General features: G+C 51.9%; 1 protein-coding gene across 3 annotated transcripts in view; it reads right to left on the bottom strand.

Annotated features, from left to right (window-relative positions):
* Nucleotides 1-15,394, bottom strand: part of SLC7A1 (solute carrier family 7 member 1) — a 73,648-nt gene that overhangs the window by 33,527 nt on the left and 24,727 nt on the right. For 2 of the 3 annotated variants that reach the window (XM_077158949.1, XM_077158951.1), the window contains exon 2: nucleotides 3,806-3,902. The gene's annotated coding sequence lies outside the window, so the exon portion shown is untranslated. Of the gene's footprint in view, nucleotides 1-3,805; nucleotides 5,171-15,394 lie in introns of those variants that run through there. The other variant, XM_077158950.1, reaches the window with a different exon arrangement.

The following is a 15,394-nucleotide window of genomic DNA, read 5'->3' on the forward strand; positions in this document are numbered from 1 at the left end:
CACGAAGGCAGTGACAGGTGTCGTGCCACGGTTGTGTCCCTTTCCACAGGCTCTCCATGTCAGGACGGACCTGTAAGGGGCCTCCAGGGATGCAGTAGCCCTCAGGGGTCCACAGCCGCCAACAAGGAGTGGATGCTACGAGCGTCACAAGGAAGCTCGGAGTCGTCACCAGGCAAGCCTCCGGGTGAGACTCCAGCCCTGGCCAGCTGCTGAGCCACACAAACCACGAGGTCACCAGTGTGTTCTAAGCTGCCAGGGAGAGGTAACCTGCCAGATGGCAACACCCAGCTCTATGTGTGCCAAACGGTCTCAGGAGTCTGCATTCATTCTCTTTACTGAAACCCTCAAGGGGCTAAGATCAGATTCACAGTGTTTCTTTAACTTCCTCTGCTCCCATGCTGGAGTAAACCCTTACTTCACCTGAAACTGTTTCTTCTTAAGGCCAAATGATTTAAATGTAATTTCCCCCTTCTGGAAAAAATGGCACTCCACAAAATGGCTATTATTTCATTTTCTAAAAACTGCATATCTTCTAGATTTGGAGAGGCTGTGCCTTATATGCATAACCTGGTCTTTCCCTGGAACTTTGAGTACCTGTGTGACACCTGAGACTCAAAGTAGGAGTTCTCAGTTCTGAAGATGAGCACTGACACATACAACAACCGCTAAAGAAATTGAAAAAGAGTTCAGGCTTCAATTAGAGATAAGAACAAAGCTGATCAGGTCGGGCCTAAGTAAATCAGAATACAGGGGTAAGGAAGACACTGCACTTCTTCAACTACTCTGTGAGACCAAAGGAAGAGAGGTTTATTTTGCCCAGAACCTAACTTTTCTGTAGCACATAATCTAACTCAACCTGTCTGGACAGATCATTTAAACAACCCAAACACAGGGAGCCCAGGATAAGAATGAGGGCCCCAATCCTGTATAACTTAATGTAATGCTTGGATATATCGCAGAGCTTATTAAGCAGATAATCAAAAAGTATTGGCAAAGTCCCTTGAGGGATGGGAGCAAAAATATGGAACTATTAAACTTTACCATCAGGGAAACCCCTGATACCATCGCAAACATTAGGGACACCCAAGTCAATAGGCCAAGCCCTCGATTTTGAGGCTTTGCTCTTGTGATGCTTATGTATGTAGCAGAGAAGCTTAGCCTACCTATAGTGATGCCTAAGAGTTACTTCTGGAGGACCTCTGTTGTTTCTCAGATGTGGCCTCTCTCTCTCTAAGCCCAACTCTGCAAGTGAAATGATTGCCCTTCCCCTACGTGGGACATGACATCCAGGGGTGAAAGTTTCCCTGGCAATGTGGGACATGACTCCCAGGGATGAATCTGGTCCTGGCACCATGGGATTAGCAATGCCATCCTGACCAAAAAGGGGAAAGAAATTGTAACAAACAATGTATCAATGGCTGAGAGAGTTCAGTCAAGAGACTACTCTGGAGGTCACTCTTACGCAGGCTTCAGTTAGACATTGCTACTGATCATAGTTTGCTAAGCCCCAACCTAAACCATTCGTGCCAGTCCTAAAGAACATCTAGGGCAATATATAAAATTCTACAAAGGTTCCATGCACTAGGGTGACTTTCCAGAAACCTACAACCTTCAGATGGGTCCCTGGACCAGGTAAGTCCTGAAATGCAGAGGGACCAGCCTCTCCAGAACATCAGCTACTTCCATCCCCCTAGCCCATATTATTGACAGCTTTTATAACATGAAAAAGTTAGAATGGGCATAGCCCAAATACCCCTAAAGACTGGGAGAGAGATCAAAGAAGAAGGTGGAGTTATACGGAGAAGATAGGATTTAACAAACAAGTATGATTGCTGAATCACTATACTGATATTTCTTTTAGTCTCCAGTAGCTTAGAGTCACTAGAAGTAAAAACCTAAAATTGTGGAATTTAACCCATACCAAACTCTGAAATCTGTTCTACATCTAATTATCGCAGTGTGCTTTGAAATTTCCTTTTTTGTATTTTTGTTATTTTTCACAATTTAAAAAAGTGCCTATTGATTCTGTGTCCCTGCCCTAGAAGTCAAGGAGCTACAAAGATGGGCAATAGGTTGCCCCCTGCTCAAGGTGCTCAGCGCCTGGAAAGGAAGACTCCAGCAGTACAACCATCCAGCCGCTCAACAGGTATGACTCACACCTGCTTGTGCCGCTGGCTGCCAGGTGCTGAGGGAACTTCAGGGAGGACGCGGCACGAGGTGGTCCTCGTGGTGGGAGAAGCCCGGAGACCAGGAACCCAAGGACCTAAGTGTAGCGGAGCCCAGGAGGCCTGCAAGTGAGCAATCAGTGTCCCACCTGGCCCCCAGGTCACATTCCTGGGGCTGTGCCCCTTCATCCCAGAAGGGGCGATGTCCCTCCGTGCTTTGTGGGCTGTGAACTGCCCCGGCCCCCCGGACCTGCTGGGCCCTGAGAAACGGAACTGGGCGACACAGACTGCTTACTCGACGTCAGGACTCAGCACCTGCAAGCTGCAGCAGCAGGTAGCCAGGACGCCTCTAAAGCAGTCTGCGGAGACAGCAGACACACACCCCCATGCTGCCACGGGAAGAAGCGGGCAGAGCCAGCCCACTCGCATTGGAGCAACTTTACCAAATAAGCACCTAACAGGTGAAGAAAAGAAAAGGATACTGGAGGCTCAGGAAGCTCAGCCTGGGAGTGACCTCCGCTGGCCCCAGCAAGGACCTCATCTTGCTGACCGTCCCCGGGAAATGCACCTGGTCATCCCGCACCTGTTCTTCCGCTTCCGACACTTACAAGTTGTGTCGGAAACTTGTCAGCGAGGGCATGGCTGGTGGCGCGGCTCCTCCCCCTGCAGCCTTGGCTCCCCCGCCTCCCCGTGCCGGAGCGCTCAGCGTGGGCATTACCCCAGCCCCCACGGGTGCACTCTTAATATGGCCACATGCTCAGAACTGAGACCTGGAATGGCCCAAAAACAAACACAAGAATGTGGGGGGGGGGGGGAGTCAGGCGAGGCTCTTTACACACACACACACACACCTGAAAAAAGTTTCCTTAATCTTGTTGTAATGAATAAAATAGCTAGGATCATGGCGAAGCATCCACATTCAGTAGGTCTTTATTTTAATCCAAAAATAACTAGAGCAATTGTTTCCAAATATTTTCATACCAGAACCCTTCCCCTACCCAGACCACACTCTCTGCCCAACCCAAATGTAAACAGAACTGCAGCCACTGCTCGTCAGCGACAGTGGGGGCCGGGGGCCTCCTTGGCTGGCCTTGGCCTCCCCTCCCCGCCCGGCTCTGGCCGGAGGTACGCTGGCGGACAGCAGGTCACCATGGCCCTAAACCCAAGGCCAGGCCACCACAGAGAAGGGAAAGCCGGGCAAGAGTGAGGGGGGCAGCCGGGAGCAGAGCTGGGCAGGGAGGGCCCGTGGGCAGCAAAGGCCAAAACGCGAGACGCCCCCCAGGTGTGTGCACAGGCGGGGGGTTGGGCGGGCACCCAGCACCTGAGAGTGCGCCAGGGCAGCTAGCCTCTGCCCCGGGTGGCTGAGGGAGACGCAGTAATGGAAGAAACGGCCAAGTGAGCAGGCAAGCCTGTCTGCAGAGGCCTGGGAAGAGCCAGCAGAGCCCGGGAAAGTGCGGCAGTTAGGAATTTCAAAGGAAAAAGAAGACGACACTGGCCGGCCTTAATTGTTGGTGAACTTAAGAAAAAGTCAGCAGTCACCAGTGGGAGCCTAAAGTCCTCGAGGGCTAATCCAATCCCGTGAAACAGTCCGAGGGGGCGAGTGGAGCTGCAGGCGGCCGGGGTGGGGGTTGGGGGTGTACCTGGGATTCCTGTGAAGATCAAAGCCACGCGGCCTGGGGAGCTCCTGGACGCTGCAGCAAGGATGTCTCGGGAGGGCTCAGGCGGGGCAGCAGGCTCCTGAAGGGCGAGAAGGAGATGTCAGACGTGCCCCGTCCCCAGCCCAGAATCGCCAAGTTGATGGCTGTGGCAGGGAAGAACGATCTCAGCCAAGCTCAGCCCCAAAAGGACTTCCTAAAGACAACGCCTTCTGGAGATGGAATGAAGATGCTGGGATGCAAGAAGCTCCCGTTGGGGACGGAGTGGGGGTGGAGTGCACGCCCACGTGGTGGGGGATACACCGAGGGGCTTCGGGTGCAAATGGGGAACTGGGCAGGACCACTGTGCTGGTTTGGAGCCATGTGCACCCCAGAAAAACAGGTTTGTGAACCTAATCCATTCCTGTGGTGTGGGCACAACAGAAGTAGGACATTTTGATGAGGCCACTTCAGTGATGGGGCAGCCCACCCCAATCAGCACGTGTCCTAATCCGATAACTGGTGTCCTTCATACGCAGAACAAATGCAGACAGAGAGTGGGAGTCAGAAGATGAAATTCAACAGAACCTGGAAGAAAAGGGAGAGCCAGGAGAGGCCACCGTGTGCCTGACATGTGACAGGAGCAGGGACCAAGGGTGGCCGGCAGCCAGACCCTCTGGGGAGAAAGCACTGCCCTGAGGACGCCTTGATTTCGACTTTGTTTTAGCCTCAAAACTGTGAGCTAATAAATTCCCAGTGCTTAACCCAACCCACTTCACGGGGTTTGCTTGAGTAGCCTGAGAAAGTAAAACCACCACCTCCGAACAAGACGCGCACCTCTGCAAATGGATTACCAGATTCTTAAAGACAGTACAAAAGTACCCAGAAGAATTCCCTTCTGTCAGCAAAATAATCTATTAGCTCCCAGTGCTTCTGGACATGTTCTTAGAACATTTTTAGAGTCCTTACTTTGAGAAAAATTAAGTTCTTTAGAACCGTTGTCATTTATTGCTGTGTGATTTTGCAATGTTGACTGTCAGTATTTCTTGGGTTTAGATACTTAGGATGTATTCTGTCTCCTCTAAAAACTACTTTTGATTATTCCTTTCCCCAATTCAGAATAATAAAACTGGTAAGGTATCAAAACAAACAAACAAAAACCACTATGGAGGTTATTTCCACAAATCTCAGGGACGGAGGTGGACTGCAGGAGCTCTAGTGCCTTCGTTAGGGGTGCCAGGGGAGCATCCCCCACATCTGTCATTGGGAAACGAGGCAAGCATGGGCAGCCAACCTCCCCTGATTTTCTTGGGACGCAGCAGCCTCATCCACCGGATGGGCAGCTTTTCAATGCTGCTCTCCCGGCCAGCTGACCTGCAATCTGCCTTCAGCGCCAGAGCAGCGCAAGCTTCAGTGGTTCTAAAAGCTGGGCCTGTGCTGCACGCCGGGATGGCAGAGGGGCCTGTGGGCCCAGCAGGAGTAGAAGCAGCCCTCACCTCCCCAGTGCCCAGAGGGCCCCTTGTCTGAACGCAGCTGATGGACCCTTTTCTCCAAAGAACCCCCAGAGTAGTGCCCGGAAAGCTCCTTGTTCTCTAGACCTTACCGCTCCTACCTCACACAGGTCCAGCACTCACCCGGGAGGGGAACCCTTCTCCTGGGCTGGCTGAACAGGACATGCGCCCAAAGCAAACCGAAGAGGACCACGGTGGTGAAATGCATACGGAGACGCCACTCAGCAGCTGAAGTTGAAAACTCCAGCAGCAGCAAACTAGATTTCCAATGATTGATTCCCATTCCGTCCCAACCAAAACCTCTGGTACGTTCAGCCTACTTATCAATGTTTCACTCTTCTCCACCTTCTTTCTTCAAAGTGCCCACAACCAACAAATAAGTTCAATAGTTCATCGACATGTATCAATCAACATTCTGGGGCATTTGCTTTATCTTACTTTGGATAAAGACACATTTTCTCATGAGCTGCAGCTCAACCCCGATGAGCAGCACTCTCCCACAACATAGCTGTAGAGGCTTGGAACAAGGAATGAAAGGGGTCAAAACGAGGGGCTTGGGGGGCGACATTATCAAACTGCCTGAGACCAAGCCAAGAAATGTTTACATAATTGTTGGGGGAAACGGGAAGAAGAGCTGACCAGCCAAGGACCACGAACAGATCTGGACTTCAGGACAATAACTCTGGAATAGAAGGGACAGACTATAAAAGGAAAACAACTGGTCATATGTGCTGCCAATGATAAAATTTGAGATTTCAAGCAAAAATGAAAATTTTGAGAACTTGCGTCTGCTGCTGTGATTTTAACAACTTCCAATACTTTCTGGTGACACGGGTGGCGATAACCACATCCATGATTATTTCCAAATATTTCACCATTAAATGCAACGCCATTTGGAAGAACTACATTCCTCAGTAAAACAGAAATTGAGTGAAGCAGAAGCCTGCACGGGTAAAAGGATTGATCCAAAACACAAGGCAGACTGATGTGTTTCGACTGCAAAGTTCACTGTATGGCTTCAGACTGCACGGTAGAAGCTGAAGTTTGGTGTGATACAATGTAGGGTATCCTCACAATGGACTACTATTCAGCCATAAAAAAGGAATGAGGTTCTGATCCCTGCGACAAGTGTGAACCTTGAAATCACCGTGTGGAGCGAAATCAGCCAGACACCAAGGGACAGATACTGCAGCTGTTGCCTGAATCACTGATATGAAATAGCTAAAATATGCAATTCCATAGAGACAGAAAGTGGATCACAGGTTACACCCCACATAACGGGGGGGGCGGGGGTGAAGGAGGGGTGATGTGTACTGGGTACAGAGTTTCTGTTTGGGTGACGAGGACACATCGCCGTGACTGTAATGACTAACACTGATTTGTACACTGGGATGTGGTTAAAATTCAAAAGTGGTTAAAATGGGCAATTTTCTGAGAGATTCCAAACAGAGTCAAGAGGTTATCCTGGAGGTTACTCTTACGCATTAAATAGTATCACCTTGTTAGTTGGGGCATAACAGAGAGGCTGGAGGGAACTGCCTGAAAACGTACAGCTGTGTTCCAGTGGCCATGTTTCTTGATGATGATTGTATAATGATATAGCCTTCACAATGTGACTGTGTGATTGTGTCTGATGCTCCTTTTATCTACGGTATGGACAGATGAGTAAAAAATATGGATAAAATAATAAATAAATAAGAGGGGGAACAAATGTTAAAATAAATTTAGTAGATTGGAATGCTAGGGATCAATGAAAGGGAGGGGTAAGGGGTATGGTATGTATGAATTTTTTTCTGTTTTCTTTTTATTTCTTCTTCTGAATTGATGCAAATGTTCTAAGAAATGATCATGATGATGAATATGTAATACATGATGAAAAATAAACAAATAAATAAATTTTAAAAAATAAAATAAAATGGGCAATTTTGTGTTGCATATATGCTAAACAATAAATAAAATAAAAAACAAATGACACAAAAGTGAAAATTAAGAAATAAAGGAAGAATCTCGCCAATTATTTGAAAAGGCTCTAAAAACACCCCTTTTTCCAAGTGCCTATCTATGAAGTTGTGTATAAGAATGTGGCTGACCCTTGTCTCTGGTTCCTGGGGGGTGATCCTAACCTAGGAACCTCTGAAGGTGGCAGGAGTGCCCTTGCCGCCCACAGCTTCCTCGTCCCACACCTGAAGTTTATGCTGAGGAGGCACTTGGGGGGCCCAGGCCAGGGAGACCAACCACACGAGTGGGTCCAGCTTTCTCGGGGGGGTGGGGGTGGGTGGGTGCTGGAGACTGAGTCCACCCGGCACCAAGTGGGCACTGAACCATCACAACCACGTAATGGAACCCGGTAAAACCCTGCACCCCGAAGCTTGCACACTTCCCTGATGGCAGCCCTTGCGGTGCCGGCGCAGAGAGGACATGGAGCCTGCACGTGGGGCCTCCCGGACCCGCTCCTGCACAACTCCTCCCCTGCCGCGCACGGGCCCCTCCCGCGACCCCTGCGACCCCAGGTTCTATCAGGTGTTCCAGAGAGTTACTGAACCTGAACGGGCAGTGAGAGCCCCCGAACCTGTGACGCTACCCAGGGGGTCTCAGGGAGGGTGCCTGGCACCCACTACCCGGGGAGGGGGGTTTCAGGGAGGGCACCCGGCACCTGCTTCCTGGGGGGTCTCAGGCAGGGCACCCGGCACCCGCTACCCAGGGAGGGGGATCTCAAGGAGGGCGCCTGGCACCTGCTACCCGGGGAGGGGGGTTTCAGGGAGGGAACCCGGCACCTGCTACCTGGGGGGTCTCGGGAGGGCACTCAGCACCTGCCAGCAGGGGGTCTCGGGGGGTTGGGCAGCACCTGCGCCGTCTGAGTGAGGTCTGGGGAGGGCCAGGCTGGGGCCAGGGCTGGGCTGCAGGCCCGCGGCCCCTGCAGTGGGTGTCAGAGGAGCTTGCAGTCTAGAAAGCCACTTTGTTTCCTTTATGTTTCCACCAGAATAACATCAAACCCACCGAACGCAGCAGCAGCTATAAAGAATCCAGTTACCTTCTAGTGAGCAAATACTAAAGCGATTTGTAAATACGTGAAGCCATGCCATCAATTTTTTTTGTCATTTCTCAAAAAATGTTATATATGTTCATTAACATAAGACGGGTTTATCATTATCACTTTAAAGTGAATCAACATATGAATATTAATTGCTCTCAAGCTGAATTTCTAACATGATAAATACTGACAGATATAACCCACACAAGCAGATCTCTTTAGAGTCCCTAATAATTTTTCAGACAGCAAAAGGGATTCTGAGGCTGGTTTAAGGACCACTGCTTTAACGGGTGCCTACCCAAGTGGCTGAGCCATGCTGCATGGACAGTGGACATCAGGGGAGCGGCCAGCCTGCACTCGGGCATGAGCAAGCAGCCAGCCACGGCAATTCTCGCTCTAGTCACATTTCCTAGCACAGTATAAAAAGAGGCTCATGCTAAACTTAAATGACCCAAAGAAAGACGCCACACACATTAATCCAGGATTATGGGGGTTGGAATGCACAGCGAATACATTCATTAGCCCTGGTTTCCTTTAATCCAGGAATGTTCCAAATCATTTACCTTTGTTTTTTGGATTTGAAAATTCATTTTTTAGAAGCCAGAGTAACGGAAGTGCAACACCTCATAGCTAGACTTCAGCTTCATCTATTTCACAGACATAAACAAGCAGCATCCCAAAACCACCCCTCCTGGGCCCGCGGGCATGCCAGGTACCGTGGTGGGGGCACCTAACACGGGCTGATCCGGCCGTGACCGCAGGCACCTGGCACCTGGTTCTGCGGAGAACACGTGTGCGTGGCCCGAAAACCGCAGTGCACACACGTCGCCTGACAATGTGCAAACCAGGAGTCCGCGTTCCCCATTAGCGATACCAGTGGGAACTGCTGGAAGCGGCTTTGGTTTATTTTGTTAAGCCTGACACCCAGCTTCTCAGCATTGTCTTCTAGCCATTTTGCCTGTGCACGAGCCTTGTGTCCTCTTCTTTCTTCTGCAGACTTCCACGGCGTGCCAGGCGCAGGTCTGGGCAGGGGGCTGCAGCCTGCCGTGGAGCCTCTTCATGTGACGAAAGACTCTTCTGTGATGCTGGGCTGGAGCAGGCACTTCTGAGGCCCTCCAGGAAATGAGGGGAGAGGAGATCAGCCCCACCACCCAAGTCAGAGGCCAGCCCACGAGGTCAGAAATGGCTCCTGATAGCCAGGGCCTGGAGGGAAGGACACTGCCCAGGTGGCAGTTCGGGCACCTTGGGGATTCCTGTTCCATCGCCAGACTCCTACCTGGGAGGGCAGAGCTGTCAGGGCGGCCGGACTCTTACGGAAGGAGGGGGAGTGGCTTTACACACTGACCACCACTCATTTATTTCTCTCTCAGTTCGAATGTGGTTTTGTAATTTCGGCCTGCATTTGTCTTTGTTAAGAGGGAGCAGGGGCTGAAGGCTGAAAAGCATGGCTGTGGAGTGCATTGAAATAGCTTCTCCACTGCAAGGAAAGCAAGGAACGGTGGAAGCCACGGCATGCCCCATAGCGTGGCCCACGGGCCTCGCCACCAGTGTCCCCCGAGGTCTCGCATGCGCCCCCTCTTTCCACGGTGGTAGGGTGCAGTAGGGCAGGGTCGTTGATCACAGCTGGGGCGCCTGCAGACACGGGTTTTCGGGACGGCTGTGACATGCAGTGAGTCACCCCATCCTGCTGGTTTTAAAGGAATGGCCAGTACACACCGGTCATTATTCTGACGCGTGTGAGCTCTGGGCAGTATAGAAGTGTCAACTCTCACCCTTACTCCCGACTGCATGTCTCTGCCACAGCACAGCAGACTGCCCACCAACCCACCCCCGCCGAACAATCTTGGGGACAATGTCCTCTTTCACCTGAAGACACCGGACCGTCCACTCGCAGAGCAGCTGCCAGTATCCACTTCAGGACGTCTCCCCTGCTCCCCTTAATTTCCAGTGCTCACTCTGATCCCGCTTTCAGGTGAGTTCTACTCCAGGACCCATCCGCATCCCAAGGCAGCAAATAAAATGCCAACCTAACGCTGTCTGAAAGGCCACACAAGTCTAAACAGACATTTGTGGTTCTGTGACACTGATGGGGGAAAAAATTACAAATCCTAAAGGAAACCTGGGCAAAGAAATAGCAGCAAAACCTTCCTGCCAGCTCCAACACTTCTGCAGTTAAACTTACTGCAGCCCACTTAGCTAGAAGGGACCGCGGGGCTCACCATTTGATCACCAACCCTCCTCTGAGACGTAAATGCTCTGGGAAAAGGTTCTACAAAATCCTTCTTTGCTGTGCACTGCAAAAGCCCAGGCCAGGCCACCCTGAGCCTGCTGGGATGACATGGCATGAAACTTCCAGCGATGGTCAAAGAGGAAGGGGCAGCCAGGGGGCTGGGAGGGCAGTGTGAAACCTCTCCAATGGCAGGAGCTTCCGCTCCCCCCGGCCCGGGCATCGGACAATGTCTGGAGACATGGAGGGTGGTCACAGCTGGAGGGGGGGGCGCTGCTGCCGCTGATGGGTGTGGGTCATGGATGCCACTCCTCGCACATGGGACATGAAGGACCACCACAAGCAGGCAGCAGTGCCAAGGGCACAAACCCCTGCTTCCCAGCATCAACTATGGGCTGCAAAGTGTTCTACGGAATTTTTTCAAACTGAACTGGTTTAAAAATTATTTTAAAATAATGTTTCACTATGAAAGTTACAAAAACCCTGCAAATAATGTCTGCAAGGGAGCACGCCATCATGTGAAAACAAAACCTTGTCACCACATCCCTGGAGAACCCTCCTCGCCCCCAAACCAGGACTGAAGATAAATAACCAGGGGACACGTGGCAGGAGAGCGCCAAGGATCAAGGCGCAGGACAGCCTGAGACCGGGTCGCCTATTTGCCCGCACCCTGCTGCCAACGTGGGAGGTGCCCACCTTCACCCCCTGCCTGGGATGTGGGGAGCCAAAAGTGGGTAGGGGGCCTGTGGGGGGGCTTTCTTGGGCCTCTCCTGTGCCTCCCGTCTAAGCCACACACAGCCTGTGATGGGGGACAGAGGAGATGCTGATGCCCAGGCAAGTTGAGGACCTCAACTTTGAAATTAAGGTTTCATTACCAGTTTAGAGAAAGTCCTCTTCTCATTAAAAAAAAAAGCATCATTTCCATGCCTCGGTGGAAAGGAACTTCCATGTGTGGTTAAGAGAAAAGTGCCGAGACAGAGGTGAGGGGGGCCAGCAAGGGGGTCTGGGGGGCAGCACCTGTCCCCAGCACGGCTCTGTCTGCCCGGGAGCCTCTCTGAAGAACGAAAGCGGAAGTTCTGAGCAGAAGGGACCGAGCAGGCGCGCAATCGCAGAAATCCGCCCCGAGTGCAAGGGGGAAGACGACCAGGGCAGAAAACCCACGGGCGGGGTGTGGGGGGTGGTTAGAGGAAGGGAGGGGCGGGCTGGAGGACGGGGGTGGGGGTGGGAGGAGGGACCGCTGAGCTCCCAGGGACAAGCCTCCCAACCCGCCCTCTGGTCCACGGGTGGCACACACGCCCACGGCACAGACGCCCCCACCAACGAGACGGTGATAGCAGCTGACGCCAACGATGGATGCCTACCGGGTCCCCGAGCCGTCTCCTTTAACACACCAAACTCACGGGGCTTAGACAGCGACGCACGTGTGAAGAAACAAGTCCTGCAAAGCCAGCGCAAGGGGGTGCCGAGCCGCACACCCTGGTGTGCCCAGCTCAAAACCTCTCTGACACTTCCCCAAAGCTAACACCCCAGACACCCCACGTGGGACCCCTTACCACCCCGGAAATCCCAGGCCCTCCAAGGGCCACAGGCCAAATTACAGCGGACTGTAACCGGACCCCAGGACAATACTCCACTGAGCAAACGCAGATGGTAAGATGCTACGGGGAGAGGAGACCTCGGTTTAGAAGAACATTTAGTTTCCAGTATCTGCTCGATCATTCACTGGCTAATTGAGCTTGGGCAAATTATTGTGACTCTCGTCCCTTACTTCTCCAATGAGAGAATCACCACTAAGCTCACAGAATTGTGTTTTAAAAAAGAAGAAATTAAATTGAGATTGTGTATATGAATATACTCAGCACTTTTTGAAACAGATACATTCTTGGAGAATTTCTCTGAATCAATGACAATTTCAGAAACACTTTTTCTTCGTTTCATACTTTTCCACAACTGCAGTGGCTCCATGCTGGCATTTTGTAATTTCTCTGCCAAAGAGCTAATGAGCAGCCGGGGGGGGGGGGGGTGCTATTTAAAGGAATCCTCTCATTTAAGTGAAGAATTGTCTGATCTGTGAACTCAGCTCCTAATTACATGGTTTGTCAACATTTTTAAAGAATTATCTCATGATCAAGCTGCTGGAGTAGAGGGGTTGGTGCCCATTCTGAATGTGGACATTGGACGTTTCTGTCTATCAGCTACTTAGGAAGGACACACCAAAAAAAGTAAGAAACGCAACATCTGCAGTGAGGAAGTGATGGCGACAGCCGCTCGGGAAGCACATCCATACCCACAGAAACTGTACAGGATCGCTGCCCCATGACAGTGGAGACCGTGTCTGGGGGAATTTCAGGGAAGGGTCTACAGACCCCCGGTGCAGAGATCCTGGCAGATTCTGTGGCAAATGGGGGGCTTGGCATGGCCGAGAGAGGAAAGCACACACACCATATGGGGTGGGAAAGCACAAAGCGTCCAGGGAGTATAGGGAGACAGACCCCAAGACGGGGAGGGAGAAAGCACAGAAGTCAGGGCCGTGGGGTCAGTGGTCCCTGCCAGCCTTCCTGACCAGGGTTTCCCCAAAGACACACGCACATTCTCCCACGCTGGGAAACACATCCGTCTTCTGAGCCCACAGGTTGCATATTCACCCATGACTGGGGAAAGACAAGCCATGGCTCTTTATCCTCAGGATCGCCTGATGCCACCTCCATCTATCAATCCACCAAGGACAGAGACCTCTTGTGCACCTACTGTGCGTCCTGGAGGGGAGCCAGGAATCAGAGTGTCTGTCGAACACGCTCGGGGGGTGCACACCCAGGAATGAGGACAGAAGCCTATACCCTATTTTCTCTTCTCCCAGGTCTTTGGGCTCAGGCCCACCTGCAGGGACCCTGGGGTGCAGGCCAAGACCCTCACAGCTTCCAAAAGGCAGTGAGGTAGCTCATTACTAACCCATCTCTTTGCCAAGCCAAAAGCTACTTCCACTTTCTAGGGCCCAAGAAGTGGTGTTGATTGTTTCACCAGAACCTAAGAGGATTCCTCAACTTGCTCAACACAGACGTACCACAGGGCCCAGCACGCCCACTCCTGGGGCACACCCAGGAGAATGAAAGCATCAGTCCATGCAAAACCTGTATGGCAACGTTCCTGGCAGCTTTGTTTATATTCACCAAAAAGCAGAAAGAACTCAAATGTTCACGGACTGATGCATGGAAAAACGAGATGTGATATATCCATTTAATGGAATATTAGTCAGCGGTAAAACAAATGAAACAGTGATACATACTCAGCGAAATCAACCAGGCACAAAAGAACAAATACCGTACGATTCCATTTGTAAGGAAATATCCAGCACAGTAGATCACACAGTAAATCAGTGGCTGATCGACTGAAGGGAGAAGGGGGCATGAAAGGGGAAATAAAGCACAGGAGTTACTGCTAACAGGTACAGGTGTCGTATTTCAGGAGGATGAAAACGTTCTAAAATTAATCATGGTAACGTCTGCACAACTCTGAATATACCAAAAAGCCAACAATAGTGAATTGTACACTTTGAACCTGTACGTAAATTATATTCAATAAAGCTGTTTAAAAATTTAAAAACAAAAAAAAAGAGCTCAGAGAAGGCCAGCTCCACAAGGAACTGCAGTATAGTTTTTCTATGAACCTGCCCTGCTAGACCTGACAATTTATATATATGTTCAGCTGTTAAAACAGCACTGTCTCCCACATACTGTCATTCTACTTTAAGTTAAAACCCTTGTCACCACAAAACACCCACAATAGTTATGGCTCTGGTTACAGTACGTAAAAGGAGCGCCACTCTCTCTGCAAAACTTATTAACAGTAACCATCATTCTTCGAGAGACCCATGAGTGCAAAATTGGCCCATTTAATAAGCCCTCCCTGCAGGCACTGCCTCAGCTTGTTTTTGTGTCACTCTGCCGGCGTGAGCTCCAGTCTGAACACAGCTTAAATATTCCATGGGGGGCGGGGCACAGAGTGACACAACTGAGGAAGATTGCAGAGTTTGCTGATTTAAATAATCTCATACACTAAGTTTCAGCTTTTAGCCCAAATGGGGTATCGGAGAGAGGGAGCCCCCCTGTGTGTGCGAGCAGGGAGCTCAGGGAAAACAGGGTGGCAATCGGAGGAGAGGGGCACATGACCAGGCAGGAGGGACTTAACACCACCTCCTGGCACCAGCACAGCCTTTCCTCCTACACCGGGGCAAATCTGCCCCCAGCGAGGACCACGAAGGCGCGCCCAAGCGATGGGGGGGTGGGGGGAGGCACGGGGACGCAGCTGCATCGCTGCGGGCCTGGCACGCCCCTGTCCCCCTGGGACAGTGTCCTGGGCCTCCTGGGCACCCGCGCGGCAGCTCTCCGGAGGCCCACCACGCAGCCCGGCGGCGGGAAGGCGGCGCTCAGTGCGCACCAGCCTCCGCGGAGGGACCAGGCAGGCCGCTGCAGCCTCTATCGCTTTGTGCTTTATAGGCTGAATCTGCCATCGTGGGGCGTCGGGGAAGCTGGAGAGGCACGCCACGTCGGGTGGGGGGGGGGGGGGCCCGGCCGCCAGGAGGGAGCCAGAAGAATCGCAGGGGCTCGGCCCGCCGAACAGCCGGGGACCCAGGGGCGAGGAGGGTCCTTCCTCCGGCTTTCTCCCCGCCTTCACTCAGGGTTTCTCCCCGCGCTGCCGAGAGGCCGTTCACACCCACCAGCATCCAGCCCAGCAGGACCCGCCAGCGCGGGAGGGGTGAGCCCAGCCAGGGTGCTCCGGGACCCCTGGGCACAGGAGGGGTGAGCCCAGCTAGGGTGCTCGGGGCGCCG

Source organism: Tamandua tetradactyla, chromosome 4 (genome assembly GCF_023851605.1).
Source record: "Tamandua tetradactyla isolate mTamTet1 chromosome 4, mTamTet1.pri, whole genome shotgun sequence".
Lineage (NCBI taxonomy): Eukaryota > Metazoa > Chordata > Mammalia > Pilosa > Myrmecophagidae > Tamandua > Tamandua tetradactyla.